At 45.3% G+C, this 19107-nt stretch overlaps 1 protein-coding gene across 2 annotated transcripts in view; it reads left to right on the top strand.

The window, feature by feature from the left end:
• LNX1 (ligand of numb-protein X 1) overlaps positions 1-19107 on the top strand; it is a 123069-nt gene that overhangs the window by 21371 nt on the left and 82591 nt on the right. For both annotated transcript variants that reach the window (XM_081926520.1, XM_081926523.1), the window contains exon 2: positions 12968-13128. The gene's annotated coding sequence lies outside the window, so the exon portion shown is untranslated. The remainder of the gene's footprint in view (positions 1-12967; positions 13129-19107) is intronic.

Below are 19107 nucleotides of genomic sequence, written 5' to 3'. Positions count from 1 at the left end.
GACTATCATATTTATTAATCCTTGGTTGTATAAAACACCCCCCCCCCCAAATTTACTGACGTTGCATGACATTTCTAATAGGAATATTTATCTCTGACGTATAAGATTCCATGAAATATGGGTGCAGTAAATTTCCCTTTCTTTTCACTAGGAAAATGGGGTGTGGAGCATTACTGCTGCAGTCCGTTTCTTGTCCATACTATGTTATTTCTATCTGTGCTGCAGGAAAAGCATATTGGGAATCAGGACTGGTCTATGGTGCTGACTTGAGTACATGTCAGAGCCTAAGAACCCTTCTGATTTTGCCCAATACAGAATAATTGTCATGGACGACCAGGGTCTAGAATTCTCTGTCTTCTATTGGCAGTTGTGGTATTGTGTATAAATTCAATTCTTAATAAAGCAAGCTTAGGGAGGCTACAGTGTTGAAGAAGAAACTTTAGCAAGTGTTTGCAATTTCCTCCCCACCCCCCAAACTTATTATTTGGGCTGAAAACAAAGCAGAAGAAAAATCAGCCCAAAAGAAATAGCTTTATTTGGTGAAATGTGCCTTTGATCTCTGTGGGTTGCTGCTTTCTTCTTTTTCTTCAGCTGCTTCGTGGGGTTTCAAAACCTTACGTTCTCCAGCTGTGAATGTGTATTTTATCATACCAAGAACCTATAGTGGGATTCATGGGTTACTATAGCTAATCTCTAGAAACACTCTCGCTTTTAAGATTTAATAGGTTGTGTTTTTCTTATCGGAGGGAAAACACAGTTCCAAGACTGATACCACTGTCTCTTAAAATCATATTCATAGTTATGACCTATTCCTGCTCTCCCTTCTGCACACTAATTGGCTGAACAGCCTTGGACTCAAGTCTGGCTGGCTGCCATAATTCTTGCAGGAAGCCTCCAGGCTACCTCACTGCAAGGCCAAGTTTAAATTTGCCTATATCTTGAGGGGGAAAGTACCATTGTTAGCTGATAATTCACTGCATTCCGAGTTGCAGAAATTTTGAAACAGGCTCTTTTTACTTCAGGAAATCGCTGGCAATGATCTGAAAACAGGGCCATTGATTGTTTGGCGCCTCTGCTGGGCAGCATAGTTGGTTATTCCAACTCTGTTTCACAGCATAAAATCACACCTTGGCCACATTGTTAATGAGGTATATAATATGTTCATTTAGTTGGGTGTAAGTCTCACTGTCCATAGTAATGAACTGGGTGATTCAATGAGAGGCCTGCGGGCCGCATGTGGCCCTCGAGGCCTTTTTTAGTAGCCATTGGCAACATTTGACATTGTACTGCATTCCCCAAACTGGGTAAACAAGGTACTGGGCTTTGGGAAGGAGGCATGAGGGCTCTGGCAGGGTCCTAGATTCCTCTTGCTTCCTTCCCAAAGCCAAGTTAGTGCTTTCCCAGCTTTGGGAAGGAAGTAGGAGGGCTCTAGGACCCTGTGTCCTGAACCCTTGGCCTACCAGGCAGCAAGTCAGTATGTTAAGCCCCCCCCCCTCAGGAACAATCCACTTGTCAAAAGTCCAAACACTATCCTGCAGAGATCCTGGAGTATCCAAGCTGAGGCCCATCAACATGGGCAGTTGAGCAGACACAGCACCTCAGCTCTGCTTCCCTTTTGTTCCTTGCATGCTGATTGCAGCACCTGGGCTTGATGAGGCAGGCGGCCCTCACCTGCTCCAAGCCAACTTCAGCTGAGGACTCACACACCTTCTCTCAGAGCTAGCGAGTCCCACCTGGCCAGCTAAGGACTGTGGGCTGTGGGTCCTTGCCTGCCTCAGCTTCCTGGAGCACCTCTCCTGCTGCTCCCTACGCTTCAGAACTCACCATGTGGGGCCTCTCTGGCTCAGGGGATGGGTCCTGCTGTTCTGGTTCCTGTGTACTGACCCCCATCCTTTCATCATCCTCCATCACCCTGTGAGTACCAACCTCTCCTTACCCATCCCCATCTTGCCCCGGTGTGTCTCATTCCAGGCTACACCCCTCGCCAGTTTTCTCTGCCTCATCCCCATTGTCCTGCCAGTTCACAACACCCTGCCAAAGCCTTGTGCCTCCTTCTCACAGCCCCTGTCTGGCCAGCTTTGGGAAGGCAGAGCGAGGGCTGGGGTGGCACCCCCCCCCCCACATAACAAGGCAGTGTGCAGCCCGCAGGTTTTCTGTTGAAGTACTCTTGTAGTCCACTTGGTGTGATAAGTTGAGCAGTCATGGTAAAGAATATAGGACACTGCCAGAGGCTAGCCCATTGGTCCACCTAGTTCTCCGGAGTTTCAAACAGAGGTCTTTGCCAGCCCTACCTGGAGTTGCTAAGGATTGAGTCAGGGATCTCCTGTATGCAAAGCACATATTCTCCCTCTCATTTAGCAGGATTTTTGCTCAGAAAAATTGCAGGCTCGAGCTGTAATTCTTTCAAGGACTGCAGTCTTTCTCTGAGAGGAGGTGATCCTCCAGGTCCTAAGGCCAATTCATACCATGTGGAGATTGAGTGTGGAGCAGTCTTCTTTTGCAAGGACGTTATTACACATTGCATGTAGAAGGTTGCTTCCTTGCTCCCCACATCAACCTCAACCCCACTGTTAAAACCTGCCACCCAAAGAAGCTTTGGTTCAGGTGATGCATTTTAATATGGAGAGCCAAACAGGCAGATAAGAAGTCTATATTGTGGTGGCCACTGCAGATTTGAAATCTGGTCAACTCAGGGTAGAAGAAGGATCCTTTTTGCGTGCTGAGGTCCCCAAAACCCCTTATCCCAATAACTCACACATCACACATAATTTTTGTTTAAGGTTTTTGGCATAATTTTGGCCACAACTTTTATTATCATACAAATTGAGAGTGGTTGCTTAGGCATTGGTTATGACTAGCTGTTTACCCCCGCCTTCGGGGAACAGCACTGACTCCCTAGTCAGTCCCGGAGGAACAAGATCAGGGTCAGCTGGAGCTGCGAAACAGACCCTCAGCTACCACCGCATGTTCCTTGAAGCTTACACGGCCCGCACCCTGCCGTCAGGGTTTGGACCAAGGGGATGGTAAGCTTCAGAATTCCTTTAACGGAATACCCGTCAGCAGCAGCATTGGAGGGGCAGGCACAGCCAATCCATACCCCTCCACCAACCAATTTTAACCAATGCCTAACCGCCATTCGAGCCCTTACGCTCGCCGCCAACCACTCACAAATCAAACCACACCCTCAACCTGGACACCAAAGCATCCAACCACACATCATTCCCAACTGGTGAGAGATGAACTCCGTCATCCCTGTAAAATTCAACCGCCTTAAATGAAATAAGAGGGTGAGGGATCACGCATCCTCCCAACTTCACCACCAGCTTGCTTGCCGCGGAATTAATTCGCTTCCTTACACGTTCGGTGGCAGCTGGGCAAGGGTTACCTTGCCAATTGCGGCGTTGAAGCAGCTGTGACCAGATTAGCTTAGCTGTCGGCACCATTGCCAACAGCTCCCCAATGTCCTGCAAAATGGCAGCTCGCAACCCGTAGCAGGATGAGGAAACCATATCGTTCTCCCCCAGCTGCACCACGATCGCCGAAGGAGGGCCTATTGCCGCAGGAGGGCCTGCCAGGAGAACGCGCCGTTGCATGAGTGGCAAGAATTAAAATGCTTTCCGGCCTCTTCGGTGGTAGTTTGCCTAGGCATTGGTTCCCGACTAGCTGCACCTGACCTCAGCAGGGCAGCACTGACGACTGGGCCCCACCATATCATCAGTACAAGCAAACTTTGCGGGGGAGCAATGAATTCCAAGGCAACCGCATCTAGCGGTTGGAGGGGACAGGTGCTCCAACCCCCCCTCCAGATCACCTTGAACCAATGCCTTTAATTATTTTGAGTCCAGGGAGAGCTGCCATCAACTCGAACCAAGCCCTCTTGCATGCAGGAATGCAAACTTATGCTGGAGGGAGACGGCAAATCATTCTTGTCCAGCTGTACCTCCAGCACTGCGGGAGGACCAGCACAGGTCACACTCGACCGCCAAAGGAAGGATCTCTTCCCAAAGCATTCCCCATCTGGACATCCAGTATATGTTCACATGGGCAGGAAGACTGAGATGGCGCCCAGTCCAGACTCGTCAGCGCGCTTGCCAGCCCAGCGTACAATGCTGTGGCCCAAACGTGCACAGCTGCTCCTATGAAAAAAGGAAATAACAGACAAGCATCAGCACAGACATCATTGTGACGCTTCCTGATATAACCCTTCTTAGCATCAGACATTCAATGACTTCACAATCCTGTCTACTGACAGGCCCCCAGTGTGCAGCCTTTGCAGCAGCCCTATTTGGAAGGAATGAGGCATGTTCAGCGGTAAGCAAGCCACAGGCCGTAATAACTGGTGCACAACGTAAGCACATTGGCGCCTGGCTAACAGGAACCCATTTTCACGCACTAGGAGCGGGCCAGCCCCCAGGGGAATGAAAAGCCAAATATTTCTGGTATCCATAACTGGGCAAGGGCCCTCCTTACCTGTGACAGGAAGCCAGATTGTGGCACTCCTGCCCACTAAGTCTGTTTTAGAGTTCCCAACTCTAATGACAAGCTCCAAAGCAGATAAGGAAAAGTCCTGAAGCAATAAGCCTCCAGACTCTCAGCCCCGTGCTAGCTACAACAACCATTTCCCCAACCCACAAAAGCAATGGAATACTGAAAGGAGTCTCGCCTTGATCTTTTACCAGCAGATAAGTTTTAACTTGTTGCAGATACTGCATAGATAAAATTGACCGACTTCCTGCCCACTGTCCTATGAGGTTGGAGCCTATTCCAACCTTCCAAGGCCCTGCACACAACAAACTTTATACAAGGGTCTCTGAAAAATAAAGCTTCAGTATAACAGACATTGCAGCGGACTGAATTCTTATAGTTATAACAGCACGCCCAATCTGCAGCAGGTGGACCAAATACTGCAGGATCTGCTCGGAGGATGGGGGCCAGTTCATCTGAATGGCCAAGGACTGCCAGCTTAAGGCTAAGAAATCCACCCAGGCCTTCCCATAAGAGCTAAAAGCAGAAGGGGAAATGGAAGCTGCTGCTCTCTGTAATTACTAATTGTTGTCAAAATGCCACAGGTGGTCTGGAAAAGTCTGGCAGTAGCTGAGTGTCTGGAGCCCAGGATCTGAAGCGCTCCACCTGAAAATGGGATAGAGTGTCAGCGACATCATTAGAGGATCCTGTAATCAGGAGCAGAAAGCGCAATATTGAACCTTAAGCGGCGCAGCTCAAAAGCATGAGCGGAGGGGCGGAGACTCAGCTAGAGCGTGAGGACCGTTTTGCCAAGATGCCCACCACTGCCTGGTTATCAGACCAAAAGCAGATCCGATGTGAACTGCTACTACAATGGGGAAAAACTCAAAAAGATAGGTCACATGATTGCCTCACCACACCGGGCTTGAGGCCATGGCTTTGCACACCAGCAGCTCCTGAAAGAAAGAAAGAAAGAAAGAAAGAAAGAAAGAAAGAAAGAAAGAAAGAAAGAAAGAATAAAATAAAATAAAATAAAATAAAATAATAATATAAAAAATAATAATAATAAAACCAAAGGGCAAAGATCCAGCAGCATCAGCATGAACCTGAAAATCCCTGTGCAAGTTCCAGGTGTCCTGCCATGGCCAACTACTATTGCATACATTTTGGAATTGCAACCATTGCATGGGATCCCATTGCATGAGAAAGGCAAGGGGACCTCAACATTTAGGAATTGCAACCATTGCATGAGAAAGGTAAGGGGACCTCAGGCCGCAGGCAACCTGGCCTAGTGGGAAGGGAAGGGGCGGCCTGGGGCAACCACTCTGCATGCAAGATTAATTAAGTGACCCAGCAAGATCGGATCTGATGAAGCATCACTTGCTACAGAGGAAGTATTACAAAATAAATTCCTTCAAGGCAGACAGCTACTCCATAGGCAAGTGGTATGTTTTAGCAACAATATCCATCTGGATCCCCAAATAAAATGGGAATATGGGGAAAAGGTATAGAGCTATTGCTTGCCAGCTTCCAGCCCCCGCTTGGGCAGGGGGCATCTTGTGCTGCCATCAATAATACGTAAATTTACAGGGCCGACGCTGGCCAGAACCCCTAAAGAAGTTCCGACAAAGCTGCCGCTGAGCCAGCTTCCTTTTCAGACACACACTCTGTGTAATGCAAAAAACACATTCCATGCAGCACACACACACTCCATGCAATGCAACTACACTCCGTGCAACACAACTACACACTCCGTGCAATGCAAAAACGCACTCCGTGCAATGCAACTACGCTCCATGGAATGCAGCTACACTCCATGCAATGCAACTACAAACTCCGTTCAATGCAACTACAAACTCCGTGCAATGCAACTACACACTCCGTGCAATGCAAAACGCACTCAGTGCAATGCAAAACACACTTCAAGCAATGAAACTACCCTCCATGCAATGCAGCTACACTCCATGCAATGCAACTACAAACTCCGTTCAATGCAACTACACACTCCGTGCAATGCAACTACACACTCCGTGCAATGCAAAACGCACTCAGTGCAATGCAAAAACTCACTTCAAGCAATGAAACTACCCTCCATGCAATGCAGCTACACTCCATGCAATGCAACTACACACTCCGTGCCATGCAAAAAACACACTCCATGCAATGCAACTACACACTCTGTGCGCTGCACACACCCTCCGTTCAATGCAACTACATACTCCGTGCAATGCTCACACACTTGGTGCAATGCAACTACACACTCCGTGCATTGTGCCCACACCCACACACTCCGTGCAATGCAACAACACACTCCGTGCAATGCAACAAGGCACTCTGTGCAATGCACACACACCCTCTGTGCAATGCACACCTCTGTGCAATGCAAATGCAAATATCTCACGCAATGCAATGCAAATGCAGCCCGTGCAGTGCTGTGCCCTGCAATGCACAGAGCAAACTGCAATGCGGGCACGCAAAGGTGCTTTCTCCCGCTTGCATATTGCAAACGTGGTGCCTGTTACATCCCTCGCAGTGAGGGAACCACCAAAAGGCCCTCGACACTGGGCCTAAGTGTCCAGGTAGAGCAATGGGGGAGCATGCAGCTGTCCCATATAGGGACCAATCCTGCAACCTAGGCATTACTGGCACTATGCACTGACCAGCTGAGCTATCCAGGATGATCCCTAAAGACGCAGGACAGCCTCACCCTGACCCCTGTAGAGGTCCTGTCTTAGTCTGCAAAAACTAAACCATGTAGGGAACCGGTGAAACCAATGCTTCATGGACCACATGGGAACACTATTCAGGCCGGTAACGCTTCCAGGCCATGGAATTCTAGGGCAAAGCCCTAGGATCACCTGCTAGGCCAGGCATAAATGTCTCCAGTGATATAGCAGCGTTGAGGTAGCCCACATCTTAAAAACATCTTAAGGCAGCCCTGTTCAGGGAAGTTTTTAATATGTAATGCTGTGCTGTTTTTAACACTGATTGGGAGCCGCCCAGAGTGGCTGGGGAAACTCGGCCAGATGGGCGGGGTATAAATAATAAATTATTATTATTATAAATTATTATTATAGCCTATCCAGGTACCCCTGCTTGCCCTTTTAGAGGGAAGCACCCCTTCAAGAAACCCAAAGTTCTTTTTCCACAAATGAGCCGAACTACAGAATAGCCCAAAAGGAGCAGTTTGTTTTGCATTGTGATAACAATGGCTAAGAGGGGGATATGAACCCTGTCTCCCCGGTCCTAGTCCTACACTTTTGCCACTAAGCCACAATGCCTCGTCTCTAAAATGGCAGTCGCCACTATCAGGGCAAAACAAACTCAACGAAAATAAACTTGTTCAGAAACAGCATAGTTCAAGAGCATATACAGAGTGCTCATAGTCATTGGAGGCACAGGGAGCCTCTGCCGCCCTGTCTGCCTCAATATACATTAGCAGCAACTGAGCCTGCAAGCAGGTACATTCTTATAGAGAGGTCAGAGACTTAACAATTAACTGCTACCTGTAGCAGACTTAGGCTTGGAAGTTATGTGCAGGCCAAATAGGCCTCCCCGCCTCTGCTCTTGAGAATCTTAGTCTCATAGCAATATTAAAAGAACTCAAAATAGTGCTCCTGCCCAAGGCTAGATTAATATCTGGCCAACAGCGCTGCACACACTCAAATAAAGCAACCTTCGGGGGTGCTATAAACGAAAATGATTCCAGCTAAGCTGGGAATAGCCCTGACTAGCCCCACTATTTACAACAGGAGAAATGGGGGAAACCTTTTTGCGAAAGAAAGCCCCTACCAGGGTCCCTCTCCCTATTGGGAAAGGCAAGCCACAGATACAGGGAGAATCTTCCCACAGGGCAGGGTAAGGGGTGGGGTGGGAAATAGAACAGGAAAAGGGGGGAATTAAATTATTTAAGGGACTAAAGAGGTTTAAGAGAAGGGGGAAATAAATAAATGTAACCAGACAATGAGAAGATTGCATCACTGTCCTCCAGACAGTCCAAGCGCTCCATGTGATCCGGTGTCCACAGCAAAAGAGAAAGAGAAAGCTGTGGACTCTGCTTATATATAGTCATTGATCCCACCCCTAAATTGGCAACATCAAATTTTCCCCAGTAACAAATCTCCAGTCTACTCCAGGCCTAAAGCCATCTATAGCCTGGCTACTAAATGGGTTTTGCTTGGCCCCATCCGCAACACGTGCTCTCTTTTAGTGAGAACACGCTTTGTAGATGGCAGGTGGGGAGCAGGAAGCAAATGAGTCGGGGAAAGAAGTAAATATCCAATTTTGGACCTCCCGGGTCCTTCATTGGGGAGCTTCTATTACAAGTTCAATATTTTGTTAATACTGTTTCCTCTTTTCTTCTACTGGCAGGTCAGAAATATTTTGGATATTTCTTCTTTTCCTGTCCCTTTGCTTCCTGGTCCCTCTTTCCCCATTTCCCAGGGGATTCCCCGCTCTGGCTGTACCTTTTTTTGTAGAAAAAGGATTGGAACTCGGTGCAGGTTGCATTTTTAACAGGAATGCTAGAGCCATGAAATCCTAGATTTTGCTTGAAAACAGCATGTGAACATCAGTTCTCCTCTCTTTTGCCAGCTCCTGGCCATACATACTCCTATTTTCATTTCCCCTTTTCTTCCAGTTTCCTCCCTCTCTCCATTCCACCCATCTGCTGCTTTCTAAAGGCTCTCCTTTCCTCTTTGCTACTTTTAATCTTCCTGTCCAATGACCTTCTTCCTATCATGCCCCACCCCTCTCTAACAATCGGTCAATCTGAGCCACTTCATCACAATGACAAAAATACTTCAATTCATGAAATAATTTCTATTTCAACACTTTTTGATTACTTCTATTTTCAACTTTTTTGTGCTGCATCTACTAGCCTTCATTTTGCTGTCTGTGTTTTACTGAATGTACTGGAAGAATAAATGATGGTGCAAACCCAGTGTGGCGGGGTAAATTTGTACCACACTGCAGTTTTAAAGTATACGGATCTTTATCAGCAGTACATCTCATCAAATTCAGATGGAACATGCCATTATTTGTTATGAGAGCAAACCATTCTGTGGTAAGCCACACAAGGATGTGTTAAAGACCTGCAGAAATGCCGGCAGTAAACTCCTAAATCGTGGGGCATAATTTCAGCAACAGGGCCCTTGTCCGTTTTGAGACCAGCATACAATGTTGCTCTCCTTTCAGTCAAACAGGCTACCTCTCAGTTTGGAGATTAAAAAGCGCAACACCCAGATTTAGCATTTTTTCAATCATAAGCATCAAGCAGCCTTTAATGAATCCAATGTAGCAATGCAGTTTGTCTGTTTAATAACATAGCACCAGACACTTAGTTCTCAGTAATCAAACTGGGTGGCTGTAGAGGCAGACTGCTTGGGAGACAGTGGAAAGGAGGAAATACCACAGGCTCTCTGACTGCAGTTCAACACTCAAACATGTTTTTAGTTAACCCTAGTAGATGAATATAGGGATGTCCTAAGTAAAAGTGGATGGGATGTGGGTGGTGCTGTGGTCTAAACCACAGAGCCAGGGCTTGCCGATCAGAAGGTCGGCGGTTCGATTCCCCGTGACGGAGTGAGCTCCCGTTGCTCGGTCCCTGCTCCTGCCCACCTAGCAGTTTGAAAGCATGTCAAAGTGCAAGTAGGTAAATAGGTACTGCTCCGGTAGGAAGGTAAACAGCGTTTTCGTGCATTTTTCTGGTTTACCAGAAGCGGCTTAGTCATGCTGGCCACATGACCTGGAAGCTGTACGCTGGCTCCCTCCGCTAATAATGGTCAGGGGTCCCTTTACCTTTAAGTAAAAGTGGGCCATTATGGGATCAAACCTTCTGTAAATCTGGGACTGTCGCTGGAAAATAAGGACACTTGGAGGGTCTGGTATTGAAATAAGAATTTGTGTTTTATTTAAAGAGACTAAAAGCACAAGCATGAAAGAGACAGCAGCTTTCGTTACAGCAGTATGCAGAGACTTTTCAAATTAATACAAAATCTAATCAATATGGGTGTGTCCAACTCTGGACTAGCAAAGCTGATAATGAAAAGAGCAATATCCTCTGCGCATACAGAGGTACAATTACTTTCTGCAGTGAGCCAGCCACTCCCAGGATTTGATGAGTCCCAAGTTCCACATTGTATGGAACTAGTTTGTGTTGCACATGGCACAATGACTCACCTACTTCTGTCTTCTGCATTGTTTGACCTTTTAGCCTCACTTTGTAGAAAACTTTTCTTCTTTCTTCTTACGTTCAGGGTATACACCTGCCCACTGAGGTGAGTATTTCGTGCATCTGGTAGAGTGGGCCTTGAAAGCTTAGGCCACGAGAATTTCCTCTCTAATGTGCCACCAGACACTTGATTGTTTTTAGTCCAACAGGCCAAGTCAGCCGTCCCTTCTGGAAATCTTCAAAAGTGTCTTCTTTTGCTTTGGAAAGAAACTGCACTTCCCAACGATCAGTAAGGCAGTTGGAAGGGTTTTCTTGTTTGTGATTCACATAGTTGGTGGACCAGTATTTCCTCCCGCAGCAAGTTGCCTTTCAGAACAAAAGAAGGATTTTTGTTTTAGTAAAGTGCCAATTGTGTGAAACCTGCTCAAAAGCTGCTCTGCTTCTTACACACTCAAAATTCTGGCACGTTCTCTGCTGGCACTTCTCTACAGCAGATTTGTTTTTCCTTTGTGTTAACTCAGATTGCATGTTCATATCTATCTTTTCCATGCAGCAGAAATGTTACGGCTGCTGGGCTGTGTTGTAAACAAAATCTGCCCTTTTCCCCTTATGGGGTATCCAAGAGCCCGTATAGTCTCCTTACATGGGTTCCCTATTGGTAGGAGAAAATAACAGAGGCAACTGGAGAATATTTAGAAGCAAAGCAGCTAGTAAGCCTGATCTTTATTGATCTGTTGCAACAGGGTGCTCCCTTCACACGCAGGGGAAGGAGGAGGACCCAGAACCAAGGTGTGCCTGCCCTTATATAGACATTTTAAATCCCCTGCCCTGGAGCTCAAGACCACCCCTCCATACATCATACATACATCACAGAAGGGGTGTAACCCAAGACCACCCCTCACAAACATCATACCTACATTCAGAAAAGGTGGTCTACAACAGAAATTTGAATGTTGTTGTTTTTCCTATCTGCCAGGTTATCTGATAATGCCTTATATAATTGCCTTTCCTGGTAGTCTTTCCTGGTAGTCTATCACCCTTTGAAATGGTGATTACTAAATTCCTGTAACAAGGAAGGTTTTTTTCACCTCCTCCCTCCTTGCAGAGAAACATTTGGTCAGCTTGGGAGTCAAAATGGTTTCAGGACTGTCTTCCTGTGCTGCTTCAGACATGTGGTTTATATATTTATGTACGTGTTTGCTTGGTACATTTATGAACATTTAATATATATCTTAAGACCTTAAAATTCTTATTACAGCGACCATTTTTGGTTAAGCTGGTGGCTTGCTAATAGTCAGGGGTGGTTGACTGACATACCCTTAGTGGCAGCCAATGTCTGAGGATGTTTTCTTTAATGGCCGTTGCACGTGCCGGCTGTGATCTGAAATCAGTTTTCTGTTAGTGAGTGTAGCAGAAGTGAAGGCAGTTTGAATTTGGACACAGAGGCCCCTTTTGTATGTCATGGTAAACCATTGTTATTGCCTTACTGTGGGGTAGCCAATATGGTTCAGATGTTATTAGACGACAACTCCCATCAACCCCCATTTGGGGTTGTTTGTTTGTTTTTACTTAACTCTTCTTGTACGCAGGGGAATCAAAACATGGTTCATTTTTTCCTCAAGCAAACCACAATAATTAAGCCAAGAACAAACGAGAACAAAAGATTGCGGCTTGTTGGAAGTAAAACAAAACACAAACCCAAGTTTGGACATAAGAGCATGCCAGAAATGGTGGTTTGTTTCCCCTGCACAATCCCAGGGAGGAGCAAAGTAGCAAAGATTGGTGCAACATTTAACTATGGTTTATTATGATGCTCAAACAAGGCCGGAGGCAATATTTAAACAAAATGATAAGTATTGTGGTTGATTGTGAATGAATGACCCTGGATGAGCCTCAGGCTCACACTCCCCCCCCCCCACTTCCTTCTCCTCCTGTGTCAAAAGTGGGAGCAATTTTGTAGCTTTCGCTTCTGTTTTAAATAGAGTTCAGAATTATGTCCAAACCTGTGGTTAGTCTTAATTAAGATTTACTAAATCTGTAGCATATTTTCATAATAATTTGCTACCGAAGGATAAAAGGTGAGAGCAGAAGAGACGTGAGCATCCTAAAAGGAAGGAAATCTTACTGCACATGACATGACTGTTATCTGAACTTCGTATGCAGGCAGGCACATGTAGTTTACTTGTTTCTGGGTAAATGACAGGTTGGGTGCGGCTCACTGTTGCTTTAAATCTCTCAGGTGCACACAGCAAAGTTTGTCTTTCCAGCCGTCTGTGATGTCATGCATTTCCTTGTGTGGGCCAGCCAATTAAAAAAGTTTTCTTCCTGCAGGTATCAGATTGGGAGCTCGAATGCCTTGTTGTCGAATGCCTTGTCGTCGGGCTAGACACCTGTTGAAGAAGGCTGCTTTCTTTTCTTTTCTTCTGGTCGGGATGTACCTTATGACCCTGCAAATGAATTGAAAATCTAGTTGCATACACTGGTAACGAAAGGTGAGTTGAGTTACGCTGTTTTGCTCTAAACTTTCATTCTCGCTTACGGGCTCCAGGCTATTATTAAATAAGCAAATCCTAACCTGTCAGAGGAACTAATTGTAGGGAACAAATATTTGCATGCTTTTAAAAGAGCCGGATAATGTGCTTGCTTTTATAGTTTTGAAGTGAAATTTCTGTTCATAACTTTATGCTTCAGTCTTCCACTGTGGCTTTTATTGTGAGAAAGGCCTCCGTGAGGCTGCGTGTAACATTGTGTTGGAAGGTTTAATTCACCGAAGTTGCAAACCTGTGCATGCTGACTGGAGAGTAAATCCCATTGATTTACTCTCAGGTAAAAATGCAGAGTCATACTATAAGGAGACGGCAATCTTCACATTGATTACTCTGTAGAACAACATACTTGAGAAGTGTTTTAAGGATTGCAGTTTAAATGCAGCTGGATTATAGTTTCTGTATAGATTATTTTAAATCCCTCATTTTCCCCCTAAATGCTAATTAAACAACATCCTTCTTAACATCAGTTGTAATTGCTTTGTTTTATATCCCTTGGCTGGCAAAACCCCGGGTTTATATGGTGAAATCTCACCAGAACCACACTGAAACTTCTCTCACAAAATCTCCTGTCGTAAAAGTCTTCCCTTATTTAGTTTCTTGTTACTGCTAACATGATTGGCTTTGTAAAAAAAGGACAAGGATGGACCTGTCCCTGCACAGGATTTGCCCCAGATTGCAAAGGAGTAGCCTGCATAAAAATCTGTAACGCTCTGTGTGTGTTTTCAGAAGTCAGTTCTGCTGCGATCAATGAGGTCTACATGTTTAGGTTAGCAGCTGATGGAAGCTATTTGCTGCTTGGTTTTGAACACAGGTTTAAGTGGCAAGCTGATGTTCTAGTGTGATCAAAGCAGCTTTTAACTCTGGACACCCTGTGACCCAGGAAGCTGAATGCAGCCATATATGGTGGCCTGACAGGGTCACAATTTATCTCCTGTTTTTGTTGGTTGCCTGGGACTGCGGGGACAAAAGGATTGGGCAGAGAAGAACTTGGAGATGCACCTGGAGGCACCAAAACATGCCAGGTGGTAGATTCTGTGCAGTTCGGTAGAGCACGAGTTGTGCAGCAAAACAGAAAAGTTAGGATTTGTTATGGGACTGTGTAAGGCGTTTGCAGATACTTTATGTACACGAGGTGTACATAACTCTGTCCTTTCCCAAAGTTTGAAATGGGCAAATCTTTTCATGTTCCTATACTCGTAAGAAGCACTTTAAGAATTTGTTTTGTCAAATATAGTACATGCAAATACAGTGTGTGCATTTGTTTTCTAGAGGCTCCACTTTAATGGGGGGCGGGGAGGAATCAGAATTCAGGATTAATGTCAAGGCACGGATTCCAGATGGTTGCAGGAGCTTCAGGCATGTAATCAGAAGCTGTGCTAGACATTTGGCTTCCAAAGAACCTTCGCAAACTGGAACACTCACTTCCGGGTTTGCGGTGTTCAGGAGCCAAAACGTTTGACTCACAAGGTGTTCGACTTCCGAGGTACGAATGTGGTAAGAAGCACAACATTATGGGATTTTCCTGTTAATCCTTGTGGGGCTTCATAGACCCCCTTACTCCTGCACTCTTCCTTTCAACTTGAGACACAGTGTGATATTATGGTTGGTTTGTCAGATTAGGACCTGGGAGACTAGAGTTCCAATCCCCACTCGACCAGGATGCTCACTGGGGGACCTCGGGCCAGTCACTGCCTCTCAGCCTAACCAACCTCTCAGGGTTGTTGTGTGAATTACATGATGAGGGGGAGAACGATGTACACCACCTTGACATCCTTTGGAGAAAAAGGTGAGATTTAAATGCAATCAGTCAATCAATCCATCCATCCATCCATCTCAACTTAAATGGAAGTAGGCATAATAATGATAATAGTACCTCGGGTTAAGAACTTAATTCATTCCAGAGGTCCGTTCTTAACCTGAAACTGTTCTTAACCTGAAGAACCACTTTAGCTAATGGGGGCCTCCCGCTGCTGCCGCGCCACCGGTGTGTGATTTCTGTTCTCATCCTGAAGCAAAGTTCTTAACCCGAGGCACTATCTCTGGGTTAGCGGAGTCTGTAACCTGAAGCGTCTGTAACCTGAAGGGTCTGTAACCTGAGGTACCATTGTATAGTAATGGCAACTGGCTAACCTCTTACCCAGCATATGCTAAATAATTAATTTAATCAAAAGTGCAATACTTCTCACAATGGTGGGAAAGACTGCAACAAGATGAACTACGTACCAGCTCAGGCTGCTGTTGACCGTGCTAACTATAGATGGACGCCATCAAGGTGTGTACTCTTCCTCGTTTTTTGATCTTGGACTTGACAGTTCTTGAAACGGAGGACCGTCCCAGGTAAAACAGAACATAAAAACATTGAGTATGATATAGCAAAGGGTGTGTGTTACATATCTGTATATCCCTTTGGGGTTAGTTCTGACTGAAATGTATAGGAGGGTTAAGGAAGTGTTTTAAAATAATTCAGTATTTTTTAGTGATGTACCTAAGTTGTTTTTTTTTTTAAAAAAAACACACCTTCCACTAACATAAATCCAACAGCATGTCTGTCAGATAGCATTCTCTTATCCTGTGAAACAAGCCCTACTTGTAGTTTCTGGTGCCAGTTTATTTTGCTCTTAGGTTTGTTCTTCCAGTGTCTTTTGCGCTTTCTGGAGGGTTTTTCTGGACTTCTGGGTCTGGGCGTTAACGGCTGCAGGCCTTTATTAGATATATAGCCCTGAGCTGAGAAAAGGAATGTTCCTGGCTCTGAATACTGCATGTCTATTGGAGAAGAAAAGGGATATGCTATGTGAGAACTCTGCAAAAGGTTCCAGTGGCTCCCGATAGAATAGCATTTTTGGTGAGAAATGCATATAAAATGCACAGGCCGGATAAGAGATTTGATTCACTCTATTGGCTTGGAAAATGTATTGTTGTGCAGAATGTAACATCACCTAATAAATCAAGGATCTTTTTTCCCCATGTAAGAAAGAAAATAAAAAAAAACTTTCCAAACTGACTAGCATTCACGCTGCTTGTGCATGTCCAGTTTGACACATCAAATGTCCAGTTTGAAGCCAAACTTTGACATTCCCCCCACATCGAGAACATTAATTTCTAAAGTGCAACCTTTGTATGGAAGAGCACATATAACTTTGTTTTCAGTATTTTAAAGGAGAATAGCTCTTTACTGGTCCGTCTAGCCTTGATGTGTTTTATAGATGTAGCCTTATGAATAGCCAGTGCCTGCTTCTTGGGATATCTGTATACAGTGCTTTTTTCTGGGGGGGGGATGGAGGGGTACACATACCTCTAAACATTTTGTGAATCTAAGTTTGGCCTCATTGAGGGGCAGTACTTCAATATGAGTAGGAAAATGAGAGTACCCCTAAACATTTTTTAATAGAAAAAAGGGCACTGTACACCTGAAGGAGCATCTCCACCCCCATCATTCTGCCCGGACACTGAGGTCCAGCTCTGAGGACCTTCTAGCGGTTCCCTCACTGTGAAAAGTGAAGTTACAGGGAACCAGGCAGAGGGCCTTCTCAGTAGTGGCACCCACCCTGTGGAATGCCCTCCCATCAGATGTCAAGGAAATAAATAATTATACGACCTTCCATAAATATCTGAAAGCAGCCCTGTATCAGGACTCTTTTAATGCGTGGTGCTCTGTTGTTCTGGTGGTGGTGTTGGTGGTGTTAATGTGTGATGTTCTGTTGTTGTTTTTATACATCCTGTTGGAAGCTACCCAGAGCTACTGGGGCAACCCAGTCAGATGGGCTGGGTACAAAAAGCAAAGTATTAATTAATTAATTAATTAATTAATTAATTAATTAATTAAACCAATCATCCATGCAACAAGCAGTGTCCACATTTTGAACTCATTAGACAGGTAAAATGAAATTAGACACATGTCCGGCCATTTATTCAAACCATGGGAGGAAAACAATTCATACATCCAGAGCCAGGGTCTGACTGATGAGAATTCTCAAGTCACCCTGAAGTCAACCCTCAAGGATAGGTGTTTGCTTCAATCTCAGTGCTTAGAGAGGAGGAGCTGCTGTTGCCCTGTAGACTTTTATTTTCACACTACGTTAATTTCTCCTGGCAATTGAGAAGAGAGGGAAATTAACTGAGCCAAGCTTTCCTGAGTGACAGATGATTGGAGGGCACCCTCAGAATTCCAAACAGGCAGAGTTTGACAACCTCTGACATGGTGAGCGTAAAATGCAGCCAAATTTTAAGAGTTGGGCTATATATAGGAGTAATTGGGTGGAAATTGCTCAGGAAAAAAAGGTAAAGAAAATTGCTCAGAACAGCCTCCATGACTCGTGACTGTTCCACATGACAGACAAAACACACACACAGTGGGCAGTGGCATGTGGGTTGTTCCCACTGTGTCAAGAGTCATCCCACTTCAAGATGTTAAATGGCAGTGACTGGTTGTGGGTTGACACAAAGCTGTTTACATAAATGGAATTGGTCTACTTAGCTACTTGCTCTCCATGTGTACAAGGCATATTCATGTGTCAGTTTGTAATGTGTCCCCCACTTAGACCTCTAGTTTTCAAGTACTCTCAGGTAGCTCAGGCATTCGTCAGTGGCTATGTGAGGACAATCCTGTCATGGCAGCCACTCATCCTGCAAACCCATTTGCAGACTTTCTTCACATAACTCCTCCCCACAACATTCCACATGTTCCCACTCATCGTGCAGGCCAACCAGCATGCATTGTTTTCTGACACTGGTTGTGATATCATGTAAATATATCTTTATCCATGCAAGCCCTTGCCTCTCCTTCCCACGCCAGTCTTTCTGTTTATTATAATCAAACTTGGCTGAAATATTGAAATTCTCTGTGCAGTGTGTGCACATGTAAGCCTGTGCGAGACGGTGCTATCCATATCCGATGCCACCACCGCCATCTTGGATTCTCTGCCATGTGACCTAAGTATGAGGATATCTGAAATGGTGAGAGCAGATACCATCTTTGGTTGGCACAGGAACACTTGACATGCCCTGTGCTTGTGCATATGAAATGTAGCTGTGGTGAAATGGTTGGCTTGATGAAAGCCAATAGGAAAGCAGAGATACCAAGGATAGTTTGGTGGAATAAAGACTGCATGATTCAGTCTATTTCTAGAGTAGCTAAGGGATGGCTGGAGGTGAGCTTTCCATGCAGAAGGCCTTGGATTCTTTCTCTATGCAGGGCTAGGAAAACCTAAAGAGTCAGTACACAAGAAAGAGAATAGGGAACTAGATGGGTCAGTGGTCTGACTCAGTAGCAGGCAGTTTCCTATGTTCCTGTGTTCCTAAACAGGCTTCAGTTCTAGCACAAGACTCATTCAGGAATATGTGATTATGGGCAAGTCATCCAAACACACTCCATGTCATCTAACCAGTGAGATGAGTTCATGCGTGGAAGCATGAGGCTTCTTTTAATAACGTCTGAATACTTGGAAGCCCTGTAGATTAAAGGAACCGCATGAGCACGCAGCATAATTAAAACATAATATGCTATGTGCCCTAGAGTTAATGCACTTAGTTAACTATCACGTGTGCTGAAATTATGTAACTGAGTTATTTGAATACTATCTTACAAGTGTTCTGCGGTATGTCTCAAAATTGCCTGCAGCTTCTTAGTTGATAACCCACTGGACTTGTTGGACAAGAGTTGGCCTTAAAGCTAAGTGGCAAGTGCAAGAAAATCTTTAGAAAGTGAACCGCAGTTGCAGTCCTTGGATGGAATCCAACACTCTGCAATTGGACTTTGGCTCACACGGTGATTCAGCTTTCGCACCACCCCTTGCAGCTACTTGCACCCTTCAAAAAAATCTGCTCTGGAAGGTCCCCCAGTCCCTAGAGCAGATTTTGAGGTGCAAAGAGGATTGTGAGACAGAGGAATGTGGAGGAGCAGAAGTCTGTTCTGCTAGGGTACAG

The sequence above is a fragment of the Podarcis melisellensis genome (assembly GCF_964234715.1).
Source record: "Podarcis melisellensis genome assembly, chromosome: 9".
NCBI lineage: Eukaryota > Metazoa > Chordata > Lepidosauria > Squamata > Lacertidae > Podarcis > Podarcis melisellensis.
The sequence above is the reverse complement of the archived record's forward strand: the minus strand, read 5'-3'. Positions and strand labels throughout refer to the sequence as shown.